Source organism: Passer domesticus, chromosome 2, assembly GCF_036417665.1.
Source record: "Passer domesticus isolate bPasDom1 chromosome 2, bPasDom1.hap1, whole genome shotgun sequence".
Classification (NCBI taxonomy): Eukaryota; Metazoa; Chordata; class Aves; order Passeriformes; family Passeridae; genus Passer; species Passer domesticus.
Window position 1 is genome coordinate 84,107,944 of NC_087475.1, and position 19,598 is coordinate 84,127,541.

The 19,598-nt window shown below is 41.0% G+C and overlaps 1 protein-coding gene across 2 annotated transcripts in view; it reads right to left on the reverse strand.

Moving 5' to 3' along the window:
* DLG2 (discs large MAGUK scaffold protein 2) overlaps positions 1–19,598 on the reverse strand; it is a 979,322-nt gene that overhangs the window by 882,764 nt on the left and 76,960 nt on the right. The gene's annotated exons all lie outside the window — the stretch shown is intronic.

Here is a 19,598-nt window from a genome sequence, read left to right on the forward strand (position 1 = left end):
AGAGTCTGGGTAAGACTTTTAGTGATGTTAGTCACAAAAAGACCACATCCATGCCAAAAGAAGGTATGCAGAAAGCTTTGCAAGATCTGACCAAAGTGGGTGTAAGAAAGCTCACCTTCATGATTTTGGCCTCAAAAGGAGACCAAAAGTGACAGCAATGGAAAATATTCTTCTCAGACTAGAGAAAAAGAGGCTCAGTGGAGACATTATCACTCTCTACAACCACCTGAAAGAAGTCGATCACGTGAGAAGAAATTGCCCCAAGTTTCAGGAAAGGTTTAGACTAAATATTCAGAAAAAAATTCTTCACCGAAAAGATGGTCAGCCATTGGAACAGGGAAGTGGTGGAATCACCATATCTGGAAGTATTCAGAAGACCTGTGGATGTGGCACATGGGGATATGGTTTTCTGGTGGATTTGGCAGTGCTGAATAGTTTGACTCTATGACTTTAGAGGTCATTTCCTAATGGTTCTACGACTATCAATTATGGAGAGTCAAGTGTCAGAGGTGGCTAAAACTGATCTCCAGATGTCAGACCTGTCAGAAAAACAACCTCTGACCACTGTTTGGACAGAATAAAAATGGCCTGGATTATCCAGACAAGTCTGTGCCCCATCAACATAGACATGGTAAAATAAATTTGTATTTGTAGACAACAGTACCTAGAAACAACTTACAAAGGAGTAAAGAAAATTCAAGGGCAGGTCTTTGTGGCATTCTCATAGAAAGACAGAGAAGGGTCAGAAGATGATGAAATGTGATTCAAAATGGGACAAAAATGTGACAAATGTGATTCCAAATAAGACAAGATCACAAAAAAAAAATATTCAAAAGATGTCAAAAACGCTAAAGAGGAAGAACATCCTGGGAAAAAGGTATGGTCAATGGCATCAAAAGCAGCTGAAGGTCAATGAGGGCAGAGGCACACACAGAGAGAGACTTGGCTTGGTGTGAGCCCCTGCAGCCTTTGTTGAAGGCAGGGAAGGGATGACAGCTGGACTGAAGAAAGTCTAAATCAGAATCAGAAGAGAAAGTTTTATTTTAAGACAAAATCTCTCACTTCATCTGTTCTGTATTCTTTCATATTTTTGGCTTCATGCACTTACAATTTCCTACTTATATAACTCCTAGGAAATGTGCAGATGGAGAAGAATTATTTGGATTATGGTCCTAAAGGCTGGATAAGTGTTACCGGACAGTTGTCATATGCCCACACTTGCTGGGACTCCTTATATAAACACTGTGATCAAAGTGGCCCTCCCCCTCCCCTCCAAGGAGCACACCCGCAAGGTAAGCCTCATCTTCATCAAGGGGAACAAGGAGAGCTTCTCTCATTCAGTGCTTCTGCACTACAAAGTCAGACATGAAAAGCTGGCAGTATCTTCTGCTCATGGGGCAGCAACCCTGCTTTCTGCTCTGGAGCTCCCTGGTTCAATCTGCAAGGTGTCCTTCAAAGCCAGAGGCTGTCACAGTTGCAGTGCTGTTCTCTGTGCTGCACTGCCTCAGTGGATAAAGATTTCATTTTCCAGAGCTGTTGAAATGACACCTTTTAGAAGAAATCAGCTGTAAAAGCTAAATAGCTTGCTCACACCTAACTTAATTTGAAAGATTATTCTCCTATTTGTCTATTACTCCCACTTCCTTAATGGATTTCTTTAGTGTTTATGGGCTTTCCGTTAATTGAACATACTCAGGATCACAGTTTCAGCAAATTATTTAGTGAAAAGGTAGAGAAACCTTTACCTATTTCAACAGAGGAACAGAGCTTCAGTTACAGTCAAATAAAGAACACACCCTCATTAAACTAACATTTAAGCCAATGCCGCAATGGGTGCAGTTCCCATTAAAAATCATTTCAATGAATAGAGCTGCAAGCTGTGGACCAGTTAATGATGGATGCTAATTAGCAGCAGTTGAACAGAAGAAGCCATCTTAACTAAACAGACAAATCTCTACACTAAAAAAGCCATCAAGCTCCCTCTTATAATGAGGTTAATTTAAACCTACTGTTGAACAAAACTAGGCCTCCAGCTTGAAGGAGACACTCATCTCCCTTCTCCTAACTGCAATAGAGAAACGTGTTTTAAGTTTAAAACTTTCAGTTCTGCATTTGTAGAGTGACTGTAGGGGCCAAATTCTTCTGTCCCTGGCAAAAGCCACTCCGGCTCAATTGCTCCAGGGTTAGCCTACACTGCTAGGGATAAGCCTGCCACAGAACAGTGGATTCAGGCTCTACTTCATGTCAGAGAAACCAAAATCCTCACTAAAGACTGCAGCTCCAGTGGTGCTGTGTCACACAGAACACCCACTCTTGTTCTGCAACTGTAAGCTATGCTACAACATCATTTTTCTCCAAAAAGAAACCTCAAGTTCTACATTGGATATAATATTACTAAATTAGGTTTATTAAATTACATGTTCCCTGAGTTTTTATTTCTCCCCTAAAACACGATCATCTTCTCTGACCCTTTGGGCTTTCTCCTTGTCCATTTTATTCCATTTTTCACTCCATCTCAGGCTAACCCAGCAAAATTCTGCAAACTTCACGGGCTATAGTTAGTGACGGGTGCTGGATCATTTGACCTATTTATTCAGCTCTTTCATCCTTGTTCTTCACTTTGTTTTTCTCAACTCTGTACCACTGGTTTTAAAGTCAGCCCTGAAACTCAGTACACAGTCTGAGTGAGGCTCCATCTCTTCCATAGTAACTCCAGGTGCAAAGGCTCTAGGAGTAACAGGGTCAGTGATGCCATCAAGGTCCATTTCCAGATGCTACCCTCATCCTCACACCTGAGCCTTAGTAAAATATTATCCTAACACTCCGTGGAAACAGCTAGAACTCAGTTACCTCTCTCAAAGTGTTTCCAGCTAAACAGGACCGCTAAAACAAAAAGATACTGGCATTAGCAGATATGATTCACCACACAAAATTTGGCACCACAAAGAAGAAGGGCTGTCGACTGATTTTCTCCCCAAGACAATTTTTCTGAGTGTTGTCATGGCTTTTAAAGGGACGTTGATCCATTCCTGACAGCAGAGACAATTAGGATTAATGGCTACTATGGGCAGACCTCCAGTGAGAAGATTTTCCATATTTGTCAGATTTGTCTTAGCTCACTGTTTCTTGGCAGTACTCCATTTTTCAGAGGCAAGAAGGATGGACTGTTTTGCTTCATAGGATTTGCAAACACAAGTGGGGAAGGTAGGAGCTTCCTAATACTGTCTGAAAAGCCCTCAGCTGTGAAGCAATCCACAGCATCACCTCATTAATGTTAAACCTAAATCATTTTTCTAACTCTCCACTGACACTTTGCCATGCTAAAAACAGAGGTATCTCAGCTGAAGTGAAAAATATTTTGCTTGTTCACAGCTGCATTCAGAGCTACCAATTCCCTCTCACAGAAAGATAAAGCTAATGCCAGTTGTTGCTAATGCAACTGAAAATAAAGTTCTAGGGAAAAAAAAGAAATTCTACTGGGAAAATCTATAGAAGATGTAAGAAGTCAGATTCTCAGATGCTGGGAACTAACACAAGTCAGTTTGCATCAGCAAAGAGTCTGCCCACAAATTTCTATTTCAGAGGTTCAAATTGAAAAACCGAATTAGAAACTGAGAAGAGGAATAAAAATCAAATGAGAAATTCATATCAAAGGTTAATAAATTTTGCCAGAGGTTATTCCTGTGTTAAAGAAGGTCTCAAAACATTTAAACAAATTTTAAAGAAGTCTTAGAAGTACCTGAACACAACTTTTACCTTTTGTAATAGCTTGCTTGGTACCTACTCAGGGACCTGTACAATTCAGTATGTTTCATACTGGGAGCAGAGAATTGGAAGAGCTGTGCTTCCAATTGATGACAGCAAATAGGGGTGAACAACAAAAAGCCTTTTTAAATGAAATAAAAAAGAAAATGAAGCACAGGGATCCCTGCTTGTGAAATTCATGGTTATGATCAGTTAGAATTAAATGATGCTTTTTTGTTAGAAAATTAAACATAGAACTTTCTAAAAGCATAAATTGTTATTTTTCCCCAGACATTCCTAGACAGATTACAGAAGCAGCTTTTAAGCTAATAAATCAGAAACCTTCTCAATACAACTGAGTTTAGCTTCCCTGTGCTCCTGAGAATACCAAGTCAAAAGACAGCCTCCTAATTTATATTTTTTAAGTAGAAGATAAAGCTAATTATTTTTAAGTGGAACAATAATTGCCATCAGAAATTAATTCCTTTAGCAGACAAAATCCCAGACACGATTTAGAAAAGAGAGATGTTTCAGCCTTCTATTGATTTGTGGATGATCTGATTTGATTCACAATGAGGACTAACCAGCACCGTGCTTGGTTACAAACGCCTAGCAAATCAGGTGGGCACTTTCCTCACAGGGAAAAACCTGCAAGTCCTTCTTGGAAGGCTAAACAGAAAACAAGCTGTGAGCAGAAAGAATATTTAATATTGGTAGAAACAACAAAGAGAAACAAAACAAAAAAAAAAAATCAGATTAAAGGTCAAACAAAAATGGACTGGCAGGAGGGCAGAGTGCAGACTCTGGATAAAGCACCTCCTGTTTCTCGAAGGAGCCCAAAGAGCTGGCGGATGGTGCCCCACAGCACTGCCCAGAGCCAGGAGAGGACAAAGACAATAAGACCTCACCATCACTCAGATCTCCCCATCCAGCTTCCCCTGCTGCCACTGGACCCTACAAAGCCCTCTAAACACTACATTTAGTCAGGCTGGAAGTTTTCGAACCCAGCTGCTCTCTGCACACCTCTGCTCCTAGTGCACCTCTGTTGCAGTCTTGGCTCTTTTTTCATCATTCCACTGTGTTTGCACATTCACCTGTGTCAACCTAACATAAGCTCTATCTCTTCACTGGATGGACTGCAAACTTTCCTGTTGCCCATATAGAAAAACCCTCACATCTAATGCTGCTGTTGTCACCTCATGGCCTGTGCTAGGAGTAAGAAAATCCTTCTTGAAATGACAGTATCATTTTCCTTGGAGTTTAACACACTTCAGATTTCTATTTAATACCAGTCTCTGCCTGAGAGGTCTGGATATTACTGAAACCGCAAGAGCCTCCAAAATCCATTATCAGGAACAAAGCTACCTCCTGACAGACTCCTGTTCTGCTCACACCTGTTGTTGACACAGAAAAACACACACATTTTAAACCTTCCACAGCTGTTCTATTTCCAAACCATTTGAGGACCACTATAACTTTTCAGTGCTCTGTTGTTCCACCCAGAGTGTCACCTCAGCTTGCTTTGCTCCTGATACAATTTAATAATGAAAGCTTACAATCTGTCTCCTTTACGTCAGCAACACTACTCAAATGACTGCAGTATGCGGAAAATCATTTTCATTCTGTCTCCAGCCCACACACTTATCAGGGAAGGCTTAGGACCTCAGTTTGTAAGGATATAAGGAAGATTTAACAGAGAAACAAGTCACTATAGCAACACAGGTTAAAAATGAGAAATTACATTTTGTGGTGAGAAGGGAAGAGAATTTTTAATTTATTTTTTTATTAAAAACATACGGGTCTCAGCCTGTAAGTTTGTGTCTTTTGAACACATGAAAGGTACCATCTGGGGATGCTCACAGTGTCATTTCATAGTACGTATTTCTGGTTTCTTAGGTTTTTTCCTACACTGCGTTCCCATTTGCAAACCTTTTCTTTGCACGAAAACAAGCATCCTACCTTCCTTTTCATATGAAGCTTAACCTTTTTTTGCTACTTCCTTGGACTCCAGTAGCTGGAGAAGAGTTTACACAAAAACTCACAATATTTGAAAGCCTTACTCCATGCTCTCTTTTAAGCATATGTCAGCAGGATCAGAGGCCAGCCTGCTCAGGTTTTCTGCCTTAAAACCTGAGACAACCATCATGTTGTCAATGTATTCACATGTTTTTTCTCCAAATTCTCCAGTTACTGAGGAGAGTATTTCAGCCATGTTGTCTTTGCATTTCTCCAACCACTGCTGCTATTGATTAAAGCCACTCACAGAGCTGCTGTCAGCTCAGGGAGCTCAGACACAGCTGCTTCCAGTCAGCTGCACACATTCCTGGTCAGGGAGGTACGGAAAGGAGCTGGAACTCCAGCCACCTGTTACAACATGTTTTAATAACTGAGGCTGACTGTATTTTCTATGGAAATAGAAATTCTTAGTTATGGTTTATCATCAGAACATTCCTGGAATTTAGTACGGGACATTTTTTGCTTCTCTAGGTAGCCTTGATAGACAGAGCTCATGTGTCATGGACAAAAGGGATGAACAATGGGAAAAGCATGAAAAGTTAAGTTTGAGATAACTGAAGTTTAATTCCCTCAACTGCAAAAAGCCTTTGTGACATTGAAAAAACCATAAAGCATTTCTTTCTCTCAGTGTCCCATATAGAAAATGGTGACTTTATCACTTGGCAGATGCACAAGTGCCCAGTGAGGACTTGGGCATTAGTATGAACAGCACTGTCAGCTCCATACCATGGAGGGAAGGAACATCTTTTCCTTGATGTTTTAGATGCAAGGCTATACTCATTTCTAATGCTCAGATAAACATCAAAGCCAATTTCCCTGCTGCCTCTGACTACTCTTAGAATATAACTTGAGATAAAAACTCATAGTTATTGAAATTCAGAGAATAAGGCTAAATTTTGACTGTGAGTCAGCCAAATTGATTTCCAGACTGATTGGTATTCATGCATAATTAAAGCTGGGCTTTTTTTTTTTTCAAGTAGTTCACACATTTACTAATTATCAGCATTCCAGGAGTTAACAATCACTTTTACTGGACATCCAAACACTTTGTCCATGGGTGCATACACCCTGACAGGCACTTTTACCAAGAAAATCATCCGTGCAAGGCAGCCTCCAATTCCGTTCACTTTGTTGTTTTACATGTTGAGGATGTTTCCAGCCTGATGCACCTCTATGTGAATGGAAATATGAACTTTTTTGTAGAAATCTAGGAAAGAATTTACTTGCAAATAGCCTTCTAGAAGGTGACTTTGAAGATGCCAATGCTAGAGAAAAATACAGTTTTGGTGCATTTCTCTATGTTACATCAGTATGTCTTGTTTCTCTTTGACTGGGCAAGTGACTATTCTGTCATATCAAAATTTACACATAGCATTCCAGTAAAATAATACATATGTAAGAAGTTCCCAGCAGACTCCTATCTCTCCAGTTTCATGTCTTGTAGAAAAAAAAAGGAAAGCACACAAGCAATTTTTTTTTCCTACCAAAACCAAAGATTTAAGACCCTCAACTATTCACAGTTCCTTTCTTGACTTATTTTCTTCATGCTGTTGCAGATTCATGGAGCAACTGCTCAGTTAAAGCTTCACCCATAACTGCAGGCAGGAAGTATGGAAAAACAATCCCTAAATGTCATGGCTGATTAAAATAATTTTATAAAAAGTATGTTCCAGAGTTAGTTTTACATCTGTTTAGTATTCTATTTTTAATACAGTTAGAAAGTAAATTAAGCCACTTACAGTGAACCAAAATCTCCCTTGTTTCCATGGAAATAGTTAGAAGGCTGATCAGAAGTTAACCAGAGTGGTAAATACAAATGCTTGTTACCAGCCAGCTTAATCCCCACGGCTGCCTGTCGTGCGCACCATCACACCCAGGAAGCTCTCACACTGCGAAACGCTCCGTGCTGACAGCTGGCTCCTAATCCTGCACAGGCAGAGCAGGACCCTCTCCAGCATGTGTCACACTGACAGGGGCAGGGGCCACCAAGACTGCACACTCATCAGCTAAAAACTGTGTGTCAACAATAGATTCTTTTAGTACTCCACAGTTCAAAGGATGCGCTGGTGCTTTTTTATTTTAATTCTCTGTCAGTGCCAGTTTTTCACCTACCACTGCAATTTTGCACTGCTGTAATGCTTGTATCCAGTGGAATTACTTCTGCTTTATCCCAGGGTAAGCAAGATCAGAATGAGATCATTTGTGCTTTATTTGTTGGAAGGAAATGATGGATCGCTGTTCAAATATTAATACTGACATTTGCTATGGGAAGATCCTACATAATACATCAGTAATGCACAGCAATAGTATTGCCTGTGGGTGTGGTTGCATGGGAAGTGTGAAGGTGTCTTCAGAGGTTTTGTAAGAAAAAAGGAAGATATATGAATATTGCTACAAAACAACTAATAAAAGTCAGTCATTTGTGCCTCTGTGAATCTGCAAACTCCAGGCACGTATCAATTTTTTGTTCTGTTCAAGGCAGAAACCTGGCAAAATGGGAAATGAGAGGCCAGTTTTGCTTGGCCAAAGTTTGAGTTCAAGCTGACCTGAGAGCTTGCTGCTACCCAAAGGAGTGGATAGTGCTCCTCCATCCTGTCTTTCCATACACTTTTTTTCACTCACACCAGACACCTCTTCCAGCTTCATTCCTTGCACCAGCTTTCATGATTGTCAGGCATTTTTCTTATGTACTTCAACTCATTAATTTGGCAGAAACTGATACACTTTGGTGGGGGGGATTAGCTCAGCAAGTCAAATAACCCCAAAAAGGGATCAACAAATGCCAAAGTCAACATGTATGGCCAGAGATGATGGCAAAAAGCTTCAGCTGTGTATCTGAAATGTACCTCAACTCATTAGAGCCCCTATCACACACAGAAACATAGAATTTCCTGAGCTGGAAGGGTCTTACAAGGATCGTCAGAGTTCAATCCTCTGGCTCTGCACAGGACAGCCTTAAGAACCACACCATGTTACTTAAGGTGTTGTCCACATACTTCCTGAGCTCTGTCAGGCTTGGTGCTGTGAACACTTCCCTGGAGAGTCTGTTCCAGTGACCAAGCACCCTCTGGGTGAAGAAGCTTTTCCTAGTATCCAACATAAACCTCTCCTGAAACAGCTTCAGGCCATTCCCTCAGGTCCTGCCACTGGTCACCACAAAGAGAGATCAGTGCCTGCCCCACCTCTTCCACTCACAAGGAAGTTGCAGACTGCAATAAGTTCTCTCAGTCTCCCCCAGGCTGAACAGACCAAGTGCCCTCAGCCACTCTTCATAATTCTTCCTCTCAGGGCCCTCCATTATTCTCATAGCCATTTTCTGGATGCTCTCTAATAGTTCATCAATGATTATTCATTTGTTTAAGTAAGATGTTACCTTTCTGTACACACAGATAAACATGTGCTTCCATCTAAACGTCTGAAGAAACCCAAAACAAACCCAAAGCATGATGGACAGTGACTGGGTAGTTACTCTGTGCCCAGTTCAAACAGAATTAGCATCCACGATATTTATCTCACCAAACAACAAGGAAAATAGTGGCAAAAAATCTCAGTTAAGCTGTGGATTAGGTGTCAATCCACCACTCTGCTGCAGCACCATGTATTCCATCTCCAAGGAATATAAAATATGGTAAACAATGGACAAAGGAGAAACTGAATGGTGGCAATGTAACAAGGATCCAAGAAAATAAATGTTTGTATGTAGAAGTCCTGGAAGCAGGCAAAAAACTCTAATCCAGAGGTATTCCAGCCAATATGAACAAATCTGGAGAGAATGGCTTTATCAAGTGTTTTCAGGAGGAAAAAAGTGCATTATTTGTAATTGACACATTATAGTTACTGTGATATTTCTGATGTGTCACATGAGGTCAAACCTTTTAACATTTTTCAAGCTGGAAACTTGAACTATCTTTCACCGTGACTTGAGTCAGAACAGAGCCCAGCCCTGACAGCAGCTGCACAAGAAACAGCTGGCAAAGACCTAACATGCCTGAGCAGTCTCATCACCTCAGCTTGTGTCTCAAGCCTTCCTTGGAAATAAAAAAAAAAAATCAAAAATAACAGAAACTGAAAGTAATTTCTTTCCCAGTCAAAGTCCTCTGAACAGCATAAACAGGAGAAACACTCATCTTCCTGGCATACTGCATCTGCTACTCTATCCCAAATAAAACAGCATTTCTTTTCAAATACCTGCCAGAAAAAAAAACAAGCATAAAAGACAAGAAAAGGCATTTAATTTTAAAAAACTATGATATTTAATACTTTTTTTAAAATATGTATAAATCAGTGTTGCTGATTAATTCCAGAAATATAGAGGTACTGTGTGAATCAGAAACCTTTACCAAAACTGAAGGCTTTCCCTGAAGCCCAAAGGACAGTTTGAAGTTTGGCTTGCTGTTTTCTTACGATCCCTGAAGTAAGCTGCCTTACAAGGAAATACTGAAAGATTCTGGTTTTTCAGCCTTGGAAATAAAAGGTTAAATGAAACCCTCAGTGCTACCTCCAACAACCAGATTGGAGGGTCTGAAGAGGGAGGACCAAGACTTCTCTCAGACAGGAAGAGCACTACAGAACCACAGGAAATGGTTCTCAATGCAATCAACATGACAGCCGCCAAATATTCAGAAAGGAGACCTGAGAAGCTACAAAACCTCCGGTTAATAAGGCCCTCAGCGACCTGATCTAAGCTGGTCCTGCTTTGAGAAAGGGCTGGACCAGGTCCTTCAAAGGTCTCTTCCAATCTAAACTTTTGTGTGGTTCTACCTCAAAGTGGGCAGAGAAGATCATGTTCTCTTCTTCCCAGCAGTTTCCAGGACAGCACATGTGTTTGGAAACCACCTGTGTTTTACCACAGCTTTCTAGGAAGATATGCCTGATTACAAGTTCCTAGTTTGTCACAGGCCCTTCTCCAGAAGGGGAGATTGCCCCACCACAATGTGAAATTAATCTTACAAAGCTAAAATTTTGTATCCAGAGTACATCTGAGAGTAGTCTGGACTATTTGCACCAGCGGAAAAAACTGCTCAAGTCAATAAAGAGCCTACCTCCTTCCCTATACTTTAATGAACACAGTCAAGTCCAACTCTGATGTGCTCCGTAGAAGCCAGGAAACCAGGTGACACAAGTAAGCTGAATGAAGCCTGAAGCTGTGCTTTTACCACAAGTCTTACTGTACAAAATTGCACCACTAGTTTCCCTCCCTGAAAATTCATGGCACAATTAGCCTAATCAGCTGCCCCTTTGCAAAAGAGAAGATTCTGTTTCTATTCTCAGACACAGTTCTATATTTCTGCTGATTTCCTTGTGCCAGCCTTGGCACGGGTTTAACTCTAAGGTGAGATGACATAGACCTATTTTATTGGAGCAAAACTGAATACTTTCCTGGCTATAAATAACTTGCCTACTTGTGGATCCACAGGAGCAGCAGTGTTGCTGCAAGAGCAGAGGGGACAGGAGAGGGTAATTATACTGCTGGGTGTTGCCTATAATCAGAAGAGAAAAAACCCTTGCAACAATATTAGAATAGTAAAGTCAAAAGCAGACCTTCATTTGGAAGCTTCCAGGTGTTTCGGTGCTGATGGGCCCAACCAGAATCAAATTTCTACAACTTTATACAGTTAATTAACTAGGATATCAAAGGGGTACATCCAATAGGAGATTCAGATACCCCAGTAATGCACCCCTGGGTCAGCCCCTTGGAGCTGGTCCATGAGCTTTACTTCCCCACTTCTTATTAGGTAGGTCCCTACTTGGAATAAGACTAAACAATATTTCAGGAATGTGTTTAGAAAGTCAGCTTATTGTTCTAAAATCTAGGGAAAAGGGTAGGAAAAGTACTGGAGCTACAGCCATGCATTATCTACAAAGCTACAAATATATGAAAAGATATATAAAAAGCCTAGGAATCACAGGGATTCAGAGATCAGCTGAGTTAGAATTTGAAACTGCCGCTTGTAATGCAAATGCTCTTCAGTGCCAAATAGCCGTGTCAGGAGAGGCCCCTCCAAGCAGTGCTGGGCTCAGCAGTGCAGTCCCCTGGCAGACCCATGCCAGAGAGCTGGCAGCTGAGAAGAAAAACCAAGGGTACTGATCGGAGCATAAGTACTTTAGAGCCAACTTTCTAGTTTTAGCAGTATTTTGGACCTATTTAGCCTTAGCTGTGTCTCCCTTATGCAGCACTTCCCACAGGTTCCCAACAAAACTTTTCATTTTAGCATTAACTGCCCGCCTCAATATCCTGCTCTAAAGGATGCAAATGGGAGTTTCACCACAGAGTGCAGGGTTGGATGATCCATGTAGACTTGAGGGAACACCAGGAGCCTGTCTGGCACACAGCTCAGCACTTTGTGTATTCAGAAGAGACCATTAGATCATTTAGCCTGACCTGCTGTATATCACAGGACATTATATTTCACCATCTCATCCTTGTGCTCAGTCCAACAAATATGTATCAGGTACAATAAACTGTTATTCCTTGTATATATGCCAGCCTGAATAAATGAAATATTGTTTTCTGAAATGGTATCAAGTCACTTCCAGTATCCTGCAGCCTGCAGCGTAAGACTTCCTTGAATAACTCATGAAAGGGAGGGGAAATCTGACCACTGAAGACTGGTAAAAGTTGCTGTTTACAGGACCAATACATTTGATTAAATTGGCATCTTATGGCATGGCATATTCAGTTGCCAGTAAGGATGCTGTGATAAATATTTTTTAGAAACCAGGGTATGTGTCATGATTCAGTGCATGGTGCCTACTTAGATTAATTGCATTTAATTCCAAATGCTTGATTATTGTTACAGTTTTATGTAAGCAACAGTGATGTCCCATGCCTGGAAGTGCTCATGAACAGGTCAGATGGGGCTTCAAGCAGCCTGGTCAAGTGGAAGGTGTCCCTGCCCATGGATGATCTTTAAGGTCCCTTCCAACCCAAACTTCTCTGTGTTTCTACATATGGTGATGTGAAGGGAATTTCAAGATGCCTCGCAGCAGGGATGTCAGGATTACCATGCTTCTTCCCCAGCCACCACCCAGAGCTCACTCATGTGCTGTTTTCAGCCAAGACCCAATCACCTGCCCTCTGCCATGCCATGGTTTAGCTCTTTAACACTGACATGAAGGACAGTGCTTGAGTGTCCAAAGCATAGCTAATACAGAATTTAGAATTACTGGCTAAACGAGAGTGCCTCCATTTAAACAAAATATATGAGCCCTTTTATGATATGAATCTCACAACTGTTCACTGAAAGCCCATCATTCAATTCTTCATTATTTATCTCACTGTGCCTGCAAGGTACAAAAATCAGTAAACCCCCACGGCAACATTTCTGCCATCAAGAATTATCTACTGTTCATGCATTTTTCTCAGGTGCAAGATAGTAATCATTAGCTGTAATATTATAACTCTCTGATGACTTTCACTTCAATTCATGTGTTCAGTCTGGATGTGCAGCACAGAAGATATTGATATTGACATACTAAAGGGAATCCAGGAAAGATTATCACGATAGTCAGGGGGCTGAAGGACGTGGAACATGGAGAAGCAGCCGCGGCAACCAGATTCTCTTGGTTTAAAGATAAGGTAGAAGGAACGAGGGAAATCTCACAGCTACCCACAGCTACTTAATACTGCTGGGGGTGTAAAAAAGATGGAGCCAGGCCCTTCTCAGAGTTAGCAACAGCGAGAATTGCAGGTAACATTTGGCACTGCAGACAATGCAGCGCAGTATAAACTGTGCTGAGTGACCTTGGGGAGCGGTCACGCAGCTCGGGGCTGTTTTTCACCTCTTTTTGACAGAGAGAATTGTAGTATGTGATGAGAACTGTACCTCCACACCTAACCAACACATATGTGTAACAGCTTGCAAGCCAGCTACAATGGAAATATACCCTGTTAAGGAACTTTCCCGTCCGGCCACCCAGACGGAGCTGCTCTGGCAGTCACACTCACCCACCCAAGCCGGGACCGTGGCCCTTCGCAGCCACACCCCACACTCACACCAGCGTTCCTGACCTGCTCCTCCCCAGGGTTCCCATGGCAGAGCCTCAGACGTCCAGATGCCCAAAATAATTTGATGTTGGTGCAATAACTAAATAACAAAATAAGAGCCCGCGCTGGTCCCTGGGAAGGGGCCTGGGACATAGCATCCCCGGCCTTTGGCCCATCCGCGCAGCGCGGCCCGGCCGCTCGGTCACCCTGAGGGGCCACAGGTGCCCTTGCTACGGGAAGGGGTGGCTGCTCCCGGCCTCTTTCGGGCACCCGACCCCGGAGCTCGAACCGCAGCTGCTCACAAGCTACCTGCCCCCAGTGAGTTCCTCTATACCCGTGTTTAATTCACGGGTAAGACACGAAGGGCACAAGCTGCCTGTGTTCCTGCCCATGATGGCCATTAGCTGCTGCCACTCCGAACAAAACTGTCTCTCACCGGCAGCCTTGGGGTCTGACTGCCTCACAATGCGCTGGAATTGTGCTTAAAAACATGAGCTTCTTTGAAATATATGCCTATTTTTCAGGACGTGGAGGCTCCCTTAATAGAGAAGATCAAAATTTACAATGCAAAAGTGCAAAGGAAGCGCAGCCAGTTAGCAGATGTTAGAAAAGGCCCATTTGAAAGCACAGCAACTTTTCCAGGTCTCGTGTATTCATTTTTCACAGCAAGGTCTAGAGGTAGAACGAGAATATCATTTTACACAAAAAGAAAGGGGAAAAAAGCAAATTACAGGCATCACATTTTGTTGAACATTCAGTATTCCCACTCACAGATATTCTGCTTTCAGAATAACTTGAAGCTAATGAAGCACAGCTGCTTTATATGCTTCAGAAGCAGATTAAGACACAACAGGATGTTCAATAACCGTGTAAGAAAAGCAAATTCCTTAAGGTAACTATACCAGTCTAGAGGAAAAAAAAAAACCTGCTTGCCAAAACTGGCTCTGTACTTTCACTACCTTATAATTCCTTTTGATTAACATATTCTCTTACACTGGATTCAAAAAAGTAAAAGCAAAGTTGATGGCAATTAAATCTTGATCCAAACCCTGCTCTGAGCTGCCTGCATGATTATGTGCTCAGCCTGAATTTACATTCTTTCCTATGTAACACTTTCATCAAAAAAGGGGTGAAAAAACTCCAGCAGCAGTTACAGAGTAATCTAAAGTACTGACATCTATTTAGACTGTCCTTGCTTGCATTTCAGTCCATGTTGAAAAATAATGTTGTAGTTGTTAAAGAAAAAAAAAAAAAAAAAAACATGAGTGCTTTGCCAAAGTTTTCCAAACAGCTTTAACATACACCTTATTTTTCATATATTGCTGTGGTGCACAGTGTTTTCCAAACTCAGTACATTTTTTAATTAAAGTGGAAAAGAAGTATTAGAAAGTACACAAATTTTGCAAACATTAAGAGGAAAGTATTTGCAGCTTCCTATTATACCATAAAACACTCCTGGATAGTAAACATACAATTTCTGACTTTTGAGTTTTACTTCAACCTTTGCACCTCAGAAACTTCTTTTTTAAATACTTCTGGCTATATTCAAATTGCCTTTATACCAACATCACTGACATGCATCACACCTTGGTCAGATGAGGTCAGATCCTGCTCCAGATCTGGCAATGTAAATCTGGCACAGGTGACCTCAATTAAGGCTACTACAGACTGGCATGGCTGTAATTTAATACAGAGCTTTCTATATTAGTATCCCTTTTAAACACCACTCCTTTAAGGTCTGCACAACTGGGAGATTTGTGTGTTACACTTGACTGAAACACTGAGAATTAGCCCCCATTCTAACATAGAGCTTTATTTTTGTTCTTAGCTGGTTTTCCATTAATCATCCCCACAGTTTGCAATGATAGGTATGCTGTTTGCATGGATGTAACCCTAGAGAGGATTCAGTGAAGTCTCTGGAGAAGTAGACATGGAAAAAGGATAAGAGAGAGCACCCAATACAGCTATCATGCTCATACACACACAGGCCCACCTGTTATGCATATTCAAGGCAAGACATTATTAGGGATAATGAATTGGAGCCTTAGATCCTAAGGAGATGAAAAGGTAGCAAGTGTCTGGTATGCAGATGCACTGGAGAGTGCACTGTGATGATTAAAAAAAAAAAAAATCTCAAGGTGAAAACTGTAAGGGATCTTACTAATGATCACAGGGAGATAGAGATGGAGTGAAGAGTGGGACAACTCTTCCTTCTCTCATAAGTTAGAAACGTAGAATTGTTGGGGTTGGAAAAGACCTTTAATATCATTAAGTTCAACTATTAGCCTAATACTACCAAGACCATCACTAACCCACATGCCTAAGTGCCACATCTACATACCTTTTAAATACCTCCAAAAATGATGGTGACTCCACTGCTTCCCTGAACAGCCTATTCCAGTGCTTGATAATCCTTTTAGTGAAGGTCTTTTTTTCCTAATATCCAATTTAAACCTCCCCAGACTCAATTTGAGGCCATTTTCTCATTTTCCTTTCAGTTATTATCTGGGAGAAGAGACCAAATCCCACCTGGCTACAACTTCCCTTCTAGCAGTTGTAGAGAGTTAAATGCCCTTAGCAGAGGTGGTCAGAAACTGCATGGATATCACTTGCTCAGACCCTTCACTTACATAATTAAGCACCAGTGCAAACTCCATGGAGTAATTGAGCCTGCAGCTGATATGCTCCATCCATATGTATGTTCTGCCATTCCTCCAGCAGCTGCAACCTGGGGGAGGAATCACATCAGCATCCTACCTGCACCTGAGGGGATCATGAATCAGGGCCCTTGGGACTACTTTGATCCAACAGGGAATGCCATGCAATCCTACAGTCTGATTCTCATCATGAGAGTTTAATGGTGCACAGAAGTAAATGTTCATCACTTCACCACACTCTTAAAGCAGCATGGGCACTCACAGCTGGCAGAAACAAATGTTTTTCAGATAAATTTAAAAAATTAAATAATAAGGGAAAAATATTACAAAACTAAATAGGCAATGAAAAATTATTTCTTAAATATGACAAGCCTTTAAGTGAGACAGCCCTGCAATAATAAAACCATTAAAAACCCATTAAGTGGGCTGTGGAAACTTCTATCAGATAGATATGAGATTTCATTGACAAAAGAACAAGACCCAACAGATGAATGAGCCTGGGATCTGTAGGATTTGTAAGGGCTTTTAAAGTTTCTTGAACTTTATAAAAAGCTAAATTTTACTGCCAAAGTCTATGGAGACCATTCCCACATCTATTTCTGTTTAATTGAGTGGTTAGAGAGATAACCAGGAAATTAATTTCTCACCTGCTAGTAATGGAGGAATTGACAATTTTCATTAGAAACAAAATAATGTTTGCAAATGCTGTGATTCAATCTCAGTAGCCATGCCAGTGTCTTCTGCATCCCCTCCCATTGCTTTCTGTCCTTTCCTTTTCCAAAGTGGATTACAGGCCTGCCAGTTAAATGACTTGGAGGGATATATGCAGGAAAAGCACAGGCTTCCTGGAAGCACTAACACAAGCTCATTGCTCCAGTTCTTTCTTCTCTAGCCCGCTGCACACAGCTATCCATTATGCCATGTCACCCTCAGATATTCTCTGCATAGTACATTTGACATTAATTGACATTGCAGTCCTATTGGTGAAAATCCTCCCACTTTCAGGATTCACAGCTCACATTTCAGATACAGATATGGTTATGACATGGTTCCAGAGTGGACAGTAATTGATTGATCCATGGTTTGATGAGTTTATACACATTGATACATTATTGCAGGAAACATCCAGAAGAAGGCTTTAACATCTAGTTTATACATCTAATCAAACATATATGTGTGTTTGTGTGTGTGTGTGTGTGTGTGTGTGTGTGTGTGTGTGTGTATATATGCAATGTATCTAATTGATATAGGCTAAGAAATGGCACAAAAATCCCTTCAACGGGAAAGCAAACAGGAAAACAAAAAAGACTCACCCTTGCTTCAGAGAGCTAAAAGGTGCCAATTTACTTATTAACTAGGGAAGCAGCAAAGAAAGCAGTTGTAAGAGGAAGCTGAAGTCAGGAGGACATGCAAAAGTACCTGCTAAAACACGTTTGTTCTATATATAGTTCTATTTGTCACGTCTTTTAATACAAAATGAAGTGTTACATTTGTTCACTTTCACAGAAGTTGCATATTTCTGTGATTTTCAAACATGCCTCACCATGTACCATCACAAAAGGCTATCAATTCATTAGTTGCTTCTTCCTCAAGGCCACCAATCGTCTTCTTCATTACAACAGCTGAAGCCAAAAAGGGAGCTGCCATTCTCTAGAGTCCACCAGGACAGCATACAGAGAGAGGATACAGAATACCACTGCCTCTCACATGGAATCAGGGCCACAGGCAGAGGAGATGCACACAGGAAACTGAGCAGAGTCATGGTTAGGGGATGGGAGAAAAGACTGCAAAGGATGAGGAAGTGGTAAAGGGCAGCAGGCTATGCTGATGAGCCTGGGAGACAGATGAGCTAGAGGAAAATCATTTAACCCTGGAAGCAGATAAATGGAGTTCCTGCTAGTGGCCATGAGGAAAGAGGAAAGTGGCTGCATCACTTATGGGTCCCTTAAAATTTTACACTCTGTTGGGACAGGCAGATTCTCCTCTAAAGTCTTATAAAACCAGAACTGAAAATAAAACAGTAGACACATTTGTGATATTAGAACATCAAGGAGTGCTGGGGATCTGACTCATATTTTGAACACATAATGATGGCAATATTATGACACTAACAGCTTCAATTTACTATAACAGAATTCTCACAGTATGTGTGATGGGAGAACACAGCTGCAAACACTTTCATGGGGAGTGTTAGATGTTTAGTTATCATTTAGGCTGGGTTTATGAGCTCAGACTTCCTTCAGATTAAGAAAATGGGAAGAAAATAATCCATTTACTTGATGATTGTGTACCCAGGAATTACTGGAATCCATAATAAAAGATATTATGAATCATTTTTATTACTGACCAACATTTTCAAACCAGAGCCTGAAGCAAGATCCCAATCCATACTAAGGGGGTTTAAGCATATTTGGTCCAATATGATATATTTTCCATTGATTTTTCTAGAAGCAGCCATAAAACATTTAAATTACTTCCCCAAAATTATATCAATATTAAAAAGAAGATCCAGTGCTGGATGTAGAAATATTTAGTCAGGTATTAGAAGGTAAGCAGAACAATCTTCTACTGAAAGGTTTGGTTTCAACACAGTTCCTAGCTTTTCCAAAAACTATATAATTTAGGATCATTTGGAGGTTCAGGGGAATTACCTTATGGTGTGGAGCTGTGGATGGAATTTAAATTGAAAGTATTTATGTCCTTTTCTATTTTATGAAAATGTTTAGTGTTACTCCATAAAGCAAACCCTAACACAGATATAAATCTGTCAGCATTGCACAAGCAGTGTCAATCCATTGATCCTTACCTGGATGCTGTTGCTGAATGATCTCTAGCAATGCCACTCTTCCCATGCTCATTTGTGCACCTTGGACACAACACAATAGGCAATTTTTATCCATAACTTCTCTACCAGCAGCAGACAAAACAAAATATCTCTAAAATAATATGCAGCTCTTGTGGAGCCTGAAGGATGATTGAGAAAAGGAAAGAAAAAGCTGGGAACTAGCAGCCCCTGAATGCAAAGGCTGTGGGAAGCCAAGTCTGTCCTGCCCGTTGCTTTGACAGATGTAATCCTGACTGAACCCTTTTGGCACTTTGGACACAGGGATGCCATCAATAATACCTTTCAAGTCATTCCTTCTGTTACCTCTGCTTCATAGCTCCTATTTATTAAATTACTGCTTATCTCTTTT